This window comes from Emys orbicularis, chromosome 1, assembly GCF_028017835.1.
Source record: "Emys orbicularis isolate rEmyOrb1 chromosome 1, rEmyOrb1.hap1, whole genome shotgun sequence".
Classification (NCBI taxonomy): domain Eukaryota; kingdom Metazoa; phylum Chordata; order Testudines; family Emydidae; genus Emys; species Emys orbicularis.
In genome coordinates, this window is record NC_088683.1 from 28,460,508 (window position 1) to 28,470,201 (window position 9,694).

Sequence of the window (9,694 nt, forward strand, 5' to 3'; positions counted from 1 at the left end):
CGAGGTTAAGGGGCCATTACAGTTGGTGAAACAGCAATGGGAGGGGTTTACGCCTTCTCCAGGAACTAACATTCTAGACTTTGTAAGCAACCTACAAAGCACCCTCCGACACTCTTTAGCCCTTGCTAAAGAAAACCTAAAGGATGCTCAGGAAGAGCAAAAGGCCTGGTATGATAAACATTCCAGAGAACGGTCCTTCAAAGTAGGAGACCAAGTCATGGTCTTAAAGGCGCTCCAGGCCCATAAAATGGAAGCGTCATGGGAAGGACCATTCACGGTCCAGGAGTGCCTAGGAGCTGTTAACTATCTCATAGCCTCCCCCACCTCCAACATAAAGCCTAAGATATACCATGTTAATTCTCTTAAGCCCTTTTATTCCAGAGAATTAAACGTTTGCCAGTTTACAGCCCAGGAAACAGATGACGCGGAGTGGCCTGAAGGTGTCTACTACGAAGGAAAAAAGGATGGTGGCGTGGAAGAGGTGAACCTCTCCACGACCCTTGGACGTCTGCAGCACCAGCAGATCAAGGAGCTGTGCACAAGCTTTGCACCAATTTTCTCAGCCACTCCAGGACGGACCGAACGGGCATACCACTCCATTGACACAGGTAATGCTCACCCAATTAGAACCCCACCCTACCGGGAGTCACCTCATGCCCAAACTGCTATACAAAGGGAGATCCAAAACATGCTACAGATGGGTATAATCCGCCCCTCTAATAGTGCATGGGCATCTCCAGTGGTTCTAGTTCCCAAACCAGATGGGGAAATACGCTTTTGCGTGGACTACCGTAAGCTAAATGCTGTAACTCGTCCTGACAACTATCCAATGCCACGCACAGATGAGCTATTGGAAAAATTGGGACATGCCCAATTCATCTCTACTTTAAACTTAACCAAAGGGTACTGGCAAGTACCCCTAGATGAACCCGCTAAGGAAAGGTCCGCCTTCGTCACCCAGGCAGGGGTGTATGAATTCAATGTACTCCCTTTCAGGTTGCGAAATGCACCCGCCACCTTCCAAAGACTTGTAGATGGTCTCCTAGCGGGATTGGGAGAATCTGCAGTTGCCTACCTCGATGATGTGGCCATTTTTTCTGATTCATGGACAAAACACTTGGAGCACCTGGAAAAAGTCTTCAAGCGCATCCGGCAGGCAGGACTAATTGTTAAGGCTAAAAAGTGTCAAATAGGCCAAAACAAAGTGACGTACCGGGGCACCAGGTGGGTCAAGGAACTATAAATCCCCTACAGGCCAAAGGGGATGCTATCCAAAAGTGGCCGGTTCCAAAGTCAAAGAAACAGGTCCAATCCTTCTTAGGCTTGGCTGGATATTATAGGCGATTTGTACCACACTACAGCCAAATCGCTGCCCCCGCTGACAGACCTAACCAGAAAGAAACAGCCAAATGCAGTTCAGTGAACTGATGAGTGTCAAAAGGCCTTTCACTAGCTTAAGGCGACGCTCATATCTGACCCTGTGCTAAGGGCCCCAGACTTTAACAAACCGTTCCTAGTAACCACAGATGCGTCCAAGCGGGGCGTGGAAGCAGTTTTAATGCAGAAAGGACCGAATCAAGAATTCCATCCTGTCGTGTTTCTCAGCAAGAAACTGTCTGAGAGGGAAAGCCACTGGTCAATCAGCGAAAAGAAATGCTACGCCATTGTGTACGCGCTGGAAAAACTACGCCCATATGTTTGGGGACAGCGTTTCCAACTACAAACAGACCATGCTGCGCTACAGTGGCTTCATACCGCCAAGGGGAATAACAAAAAACTTCTTCGGTGAAGTTTAGCTCTCCAAAATTTTGATTTTGAAATACAGCACATTTCAGGGGCTTCTAACAAAGTGGCTGATGCACTCTCCCGGAAAGTTTCCCAAAATCAACTGGTTAAAAATTGTTCTTGGAATGTGAAACATATTGTTAGTTTTTATATAATCAGTAGTATGTCTAAAGGTGCATGTGTCTTATTAACTCTGTTTTCTCCTAGAGCTCCAGGAAGAAATCACAGCCAGTGTGGAACCGGCTGTCCAACACTATCTGTGATTTGGGGGGCGTGTCATAACTATAAAGGGAAGGGTAACAGCTCTCCTCTGTACAGTACTATAAAATCCCTCCTGGCCAGAGACTCCAAAATCCTTTGACCTGTAAAGGGTTAAAAAGCTCGGGTAACCTGGCTGACACCTGACCCAAAGGACCAATAAGGGGACAAGATACTTTCAAATCTTGGGGGGGAAAGGCTTTTGTTTGTGCTCTTTGTTTTGGGGGTTGTTCGCTCTTGGGACTGAGAGGGACCAGACATCAATCCAGGTTCTCCACATCTTTCTAACAAGTCTCTCATATTTCAAACTTGTAAGTAAATAGCCAGGCAAGGCGTGTTAGTTTTACTTTGTTTTCTCAACTTGTAAATGTACCTTTTACTAGAGTGTTTATCTTTGTTTGCTGTACTTTGAACCTGAGACTAGAGGGGGTCCTCTGAGCTCTTTAAGTTTGATTACCCTGTAAAGTTATTTTCCATCCTGATTTTACAGAGTTAATTTTTACCTTTTTCTTTAATTAAAAGCCTTCTTTTTAAAAACCTGATTGATTTTTCCTTGTTTTTAGATCCAAGGGGGTTGGATCTGTATTCACCAGGAGTTGGTGAAAGGAAGGAGGGGGGATGGTTAATTTCTCCTTGTTTTAAGATCCAAGGGGTTTGCATCTGTATTCACCAGGGAATTGGTGAATGTCTCTCAAGGCTACCCAGGGAAGGGAATTAGCTTTGGGATGGTGGCAGCGGACCAGATCTAAGCTGGTAGTTAAGCTTAGAAGTTTTCATGCAGGCCCCCACATTTGTACCCTAAAGTTCAAAGTGGGGAAGCAGCCTTGACACATATAGTACTCAGTTTCTCCCTCTTTTATGGGTATTAAATTATGAGGCTGAATTAATCCCTATCCTTAGGGAAAAAAATTCAGACGTGTGTAAGTGATTTAGGAGTGCCATTTTCAGCCAGAGAAAGTAAGCTCAATAAACTTAGCAATTTCACCTCTGTGCATCCTTGGGGGATAGAACAGCAAAGTAACAACAGATGAGTTTAGTAATGTGCAAAGCAAACTTTATTTAAGAAATCAGATATACAATAAATCACTTAACCACATATCAAGAAATACTGACTTCATTCTTTTTCTAGCAAACTTAATTAAGTTATATTCTGTCCATAGCTATTTCCCAATCAATAATCTCCACCCAATTCCTAAGTATCCTAAGGCATTTCACCATGTAGACATTTACTTGGAAGAGCTGGCTTGGAAAAAACAGATGACTGTTGCATAGCTAATGTTCACAGTTGATCAATGGCATATGCCAGCTCAATGGTGTCAGGACAACACTATATTTTATTTCCATTCCATGTTACAATAAGACCCATAAAGAAACTATTGATAAATTATATTATTCCTGCAGGCTACTGGGTGTGCAGGATCAAGATAAATGTATATTTTGCTTTCTATATAACTCCCACAGTGCTAAAGAAAGCTAATAAATAATGAAAATACTTTGCATGTATATAGATTCTATTATCCTGGGCCTCGGAGCACTTTATAAATGAGAGTAAGAATTACAACTCAGATTTTATACAAAAAGGAACTTGGGCTCTAACCAGTAGACCACGTTTTTTCTCCTACATGTCCCACCTATTAGAACAAACATTGTAATGATATCATATATATTCCAGCCCTGCAACCTTTACTCATACAAGTAGTTCCAATTATACTTTATTTTTTGGGCACTGGGTGATTATTGCTGTGAATAAGGGTTACAGGCTTAGGATCATAATTACAGAAACTCAAATAATTGCTCTCAGATGGTATTCTTACCACATTCTGTTAAAAGAATTCAATATGTGCGCATGACTCAGGTACACCTCTACCCCAATATAACGCTGTCCCCGGGAGCCAAAAAATCTTACCGCGTTATAGGTGAAACCGCGTTATATCGAACTTGCTTTGATCCATCGGAGTGTGCAGCCCCGCTCCCCCCCGGAGCACTGCTTTACCGCGTTATATCCAAATTCGTGTTATATTGGGTCGCGTTATATCGGGGTAGAGGTGTACTCGCAAACCCCAATGTATGTTGGCTTTCATCTTGTGCAGTTATTTACACCATTGCAAAGTGGGTTTCAAATTTTGCTGCACACAGTTTTGAAAAATCTGCTCCATAATATCCAAAAGTACAAAAAGTTGCATTAGAAATTGAGATTCCTCTTTTTTTTAAAAAAAACTATGTTTTGTCCAGTGGTATTACTCCATACATCAGCTGATGAACAACTCAGATGTTGTCAATATTATTGACAAAACAAACGTTAGATGACATTTGATTTAACAAATTCAGTATGGACACAAGATTTGTTTAAGGCAGAAAAAAATAGTTTGAGTTCATTGAAAACCTGGTTGATATTATTGGCACTATGACTGCTTCACATATGAAAAGCCTCTTTCCATGTTCAAGGCTGGAGTAGAAGAAATGATGCTAGGAACACAGGTGCAGATGGTGTACAAAAGGAAATATAATTTTAATATCCTGAGTGCAAGGTTTTTAGTCTTCATCTGTCCTTATATTAACACACTTGATTAAATTTCATATAGCCACATTTATCTTTCTCGGTTTCTTTTTTTCCCAAAAACAAATTGTAAAGAGATTTTTTTTTGTCACTGTTCACAATAGGCTTTATGGCTGAAGCTGTCTGTTTATCCAGAGTACAGACAAAATAGCTAGTGTCTCTGTCTATGGAGAGAGCATCTCAGCTGGTGGATTTGGGTTAATTCTCAATGCCCATTCAAATCCTGGGCTTCTACCGAGACTGCTAGCAAGAGTGCTTATTAGTGCCAAATTATGAAGACTTTTTTCTATATGGATTGTGGACATCTGCCCATTAAAAAAATGGACCAAGGTCACCAGCTTATTTCAGCAACAAGCCATCAGATGGTCCCCAACCTTCCAAAGAAGTGTTCAGAGCAGAAGTAGATTCCATATCAGAATGCCACTGTGTGACCTTGGCAGAATGCCACAAGTGCTTTCCCCAGCTGTAGAATGAGAATTAATACTACTTATCCGCCTTTCAAAGCACTTGAGATTTTTACCTGAAAGGCAATGTACAAGAAAAGTTTTATGATGCTGATGGTTATAGTCCTTTATTGGCTACTGTATAGAAAGTAGCTTGTGGTGGGCCATCACAGAAGTTGCACTCAGGTTTGCAGTACTTATGTCTGTGCTGTAAGACTGAGATTCTGAAAGGCACTTAATCCTGAAATTAAATGGAAGTTGGACACTAGCTCCCTTACAATCTTTCCAAAATCCCAGCCTAGAGAACACTTGCTTCATTGATCTGTTACATATATTGGTCTACAAAGTCATGATTTGGGAAACCATTTGCCTTGCTATGTCAGTCAGAGGATAGTTGTCAAGATGGATGAATTTCAGTGGGAGAATGAAATGGGGAAATATATGACATGGAATGAGGTTGAAATAAAAAAAATAACCCTGACTATCCTGAACCTTTTAAAGGAAAAGACAAAAACCTCACAACTTAGTGTCTGGACTCATAAGAGACAAAAAAAGACCTACAACCAACCAAATCTTGCTTTGCACAACCTTTTGTGTGAGTTGCTCAGCTTGGCTCTCATGAATCTGCTCTTCGTTTCATCTTGTTAATGGCATTTTCTCATTTCCCATTTTGTGGCATATTTTCTCTTCTGCTGACTTTGTGAAGTTTTCAGGAGGCTGCTGGCAGCTCTGTGAACACTCAGAGAAACTTCGGGAGAAACTCAAAAAGCATCTGATTAGTTGCATTGCCCTCTTGCTGAAATTATTGATTCAATGTTTTGTAAATTTAGCTCTCTCCAGTCTCAGCTAATGTGTGGGCTCAGACACACTAGGCTGCTATTTATTCTATAAGTGAGAAATGACTTGATAATTTATGGGTTGTAAACCCAAAGTTGCACAGGTTTTACCTTAGGGAAAGAATAAATACATGTCTCATTTCAACACATTTTAGACAACGTGCTCCTTTTTAATGGTTCCTTTTAATTTTTAATTTGAAATGTGTAGACACTTTCAGATAGGATTTTCATATGGGAATATCATGCTATTCTGTCAGGCTTCATATTTTCCCCCTGAAGTTCTTAGAGAAGATCTCTTATTTGAATAACAAAGATGTTAAATTTGTGTAGTCATTGTGAATAAGAGGAGCTTGGGCAAGGATTTTAGTTTGATTAAGAAATGAAACAGGGTTGGGAGAATAAACACTGCATCAACAGTGTGAATCCTATTTAAGTTTTAAAATGGATTATATATTATATATTTATACACTCTGAAATTAGGGAATATTCTTATCTTGATGAGAAGGGATTTTATACATACAGCTATTAAACCTGAGCTTATACGTATGATATTTGCATACTGATGGGAGAATATAGCCCATAATGCATCTATAATGCAAAATGGTTTAATGTCAGGGCTTTCTTAGGCAATGATGTTTGACATTACAGTTCAAGGATGCAAAAGATCTATTGATCCGTGAGTTAAATAGTGACCTCAGTTTCACCTCTTCATAGTACTTTGTAGGTTGTTTTTTTAAAGCAAACATACCATAGTAATAAATGTTTAGACCCAGGTAAATATAAAACCTTCCCTTAATATGTCATTAAGAAACAAAGTAGGGGATAAGATGTTTAATTTCTCCAACGTACCTTAAATCCCAATTTTTCTTCATTCCTCCTCTAGAAATAACTGTCTGTTCTGAGGGGAAATTCTACACATCTTATTTTAATGATTACAGACCAAAATGAATGGAGTTATGAACTCTCAAGTCAAGATGTGTGTGTATGTGTTGTTTGTTGTTTGGGGTTTTTTTGTTTTTGTGTGATTAATTTTTTATTAATTGTCATAAAGAAACAAACAAAAAATACAGCTTGTATATATTACCTAATGCCACCCGTTTAACAGGATATCCAATAAAATTATGCAACTTTACAACTTGTCAAAGCTTCAAAACCAAACAATGCAACACCAGACAATATTACATGGACATAACACATTAGATAGGCGGGTAACAAAAAAGCAAACAAACAAACAAACAAAAGACATACACAAATAGGCAAAAAAGGGAAAGTGGGGACACAGGAAGGGAAAAAGTGGAGACCCTGCAGAAGTTGGATGGAATGGAAGTCTGGCATTACTTGAGCTATCTCAGCATTTCTTATTCAAATGTATCAAAATGGGGTTCAAATTCTTCTAATTCATATACTTGCTCACTATGTTGATAAGCTATTTTTTCTTTCTCTGCTAACTCAGACAGGTCTGAATACTGCTGCTTAATGCTGGGCATAAGCCTGCTAGTTCATTTTTGTAAAATCATGTTCTTAGTAAGAACCTTCAAGAACCAAAGTCTTTGTGATGAAGTTAAACCCATCATAGTAGTTACATAATCTAGGATACAATTTGAGGTTTGGTTGCTGAAGCCAAGCACTATTTTCACTCTTGTGTTCACCTCTTTCCACAGCTGCCTGACTGTTGGACAGTGCCATAGCATATGAATCAGGGTTCCTTTTTCTTTATTACTGCACCAACACACAGCAGAGGACAAGGCCCCCACCTTGTACAATCTCTGTGGCATCCAGGACATATTGAATAGAATCTTTTGCTGCATTAGGCATAGCCTGAGATCCACAGAAGCATTTTTTAACATTTTGTAATATACTCTGCCCTTGAGGTTCTTTTAAGGGCTACGATAACTCCCCTTCCCACACTTTCACAAAGAACTCCAGACCAACAGAGTTCCTCTTCATCAGTGGACATGGACATGGGCCTGGGGAGTTTATGAAGCATTTCCAAGGTTCCCAGTAGCTCTGGGCCCTCTGGCAGACCTAGGGCAACTGGGCCAAATTGATACTTTAGCAAGTGTTTTAGTTGTAAGTACTGCCACTCCTCTGAGGCTGGCAGGTCATATCATTGTGTTAGTGTTAGAAGAGCCCTAATTCTTGACTAATTGGGAAATCCATATGATGCCAGTTCTTCCAAATTATAGGTTTTTTTTCTCAATTTGTAAATCTGGGTTACCCAGCTAGGTGCTGTTGCATGACAGTGAGATTGAAATTGATACCTCTTAGCCAGGATAGCCCAGACCCTTTGTGTAACCACCACTCTAGGCACCTTATTTTTCTCCAGTGGACAAAAAAAGGAACTGAGCAAACCCACAGAGGAAATTAATTGCATTAATACCCATTCAGTTGCCACTCATATGAATATAAGGGTGTTCGCATGCTGGAACCAATTTGACATCTGTAACATGATCAAAGCATAATAGTAATTTTGTAGGTCTGGGAGCTCAAACTCCTCCTTGGCTCTGGGGAACTTGATTTTTTTAAGTGATAGTTGTGGGCATTGACCAGCACCCCATAAAAGGTTGTAAAAATGTTATTACATTTTGTAAAATAAGATGGAGAAATATATACAGGTAGGCCAGTTAGAATATAGTGGAGCCTAGGCAGAATATTCATTTTTATTGTATAAACTCTTCTCCGCAGGCTCACGGAGACAGGATGCCACCTATTTTTATCACTAGTTATTTGAGAGAGTATAGGATCTAAATTTATCTTCACTAGTTTGTTAATGTTTCTCCATACTTTTATACCTAGGTACTTAAATGCTTCAGTTTGCTCATGGAAATTCCATTGAGAAAAAAACCCATTACATGACAAGCAGGAGCTATCCAATGCCAATATTTGTAGATATTGACTGAAATCATAAGTCACTATAAACTAAACAATCAGATGTCAAACTGCGCAGAAAAGTTTTGCTGTGTCAATGCGCTCTGGTTCACATCAATAAGATAATTATTAATCCTGTGGTAAACAGAACTTTGATCCCGTGTTTATTTTTAGATGATTGACAACTGCAGATTTTACAAAAATGTCATTTTGACAAGTCGTTCTCCACAGGAATCCATTGTGTCAACTCATAACATGTCCAGTGCAAGAGTTATAAAAGTAAAGTAGCCCATATGAATGGTGCTGGCATAGCATATTGTAGAGTGAGTAGAGAGATCTGTCATCTGAGACAGACTGTTTATTCTTTGATTCCAAGCCATGGAGGTTGAACACAAGAACTTAAAGCATGGAGTAAGAAATGCACTGTGTGTTAGTACTACTGATTAGCCAGAGGTGATATTAATGACCATGGCCTGGGGGGGGGGCGGGGAAAGGGAAGAATATGGAGTCCTTACATTTAAGAATCCAGAACGAATTTGTGTGTGTGTGTGTGTGTGTGTGTGTGTGTGTGTGTGTGTGTGTGTGTGTGTGTGTGTGTGTGTGTGTGTGTAAAAAATGGAGATAATATATGTATGCTGCACAAGGCTATTGTAAGGTAGAGCTGGACAAACATTTTCAACTAAACTCCCCCCCCCCCTTTTTTTTGTGGCAAAAAATGTAGATTTGAGTTGACCAAAACATTTTGTAAAATCATATCAAATTTGCCAATTTGTTTCAGTCAGAAAAAAAATTCTGAAAAAAATCAAAATGTTTCATTTTGACATTTTCAAAATGTTTTGATTTGAAATTACTTTTTATTTAGAAATTTCTTTCAAAAATTTTTTTTTAAAAAAGCCTTAAACAAAGCTATCAAAATGATACATTTCCTTTCAGGTCAAATAAAATGT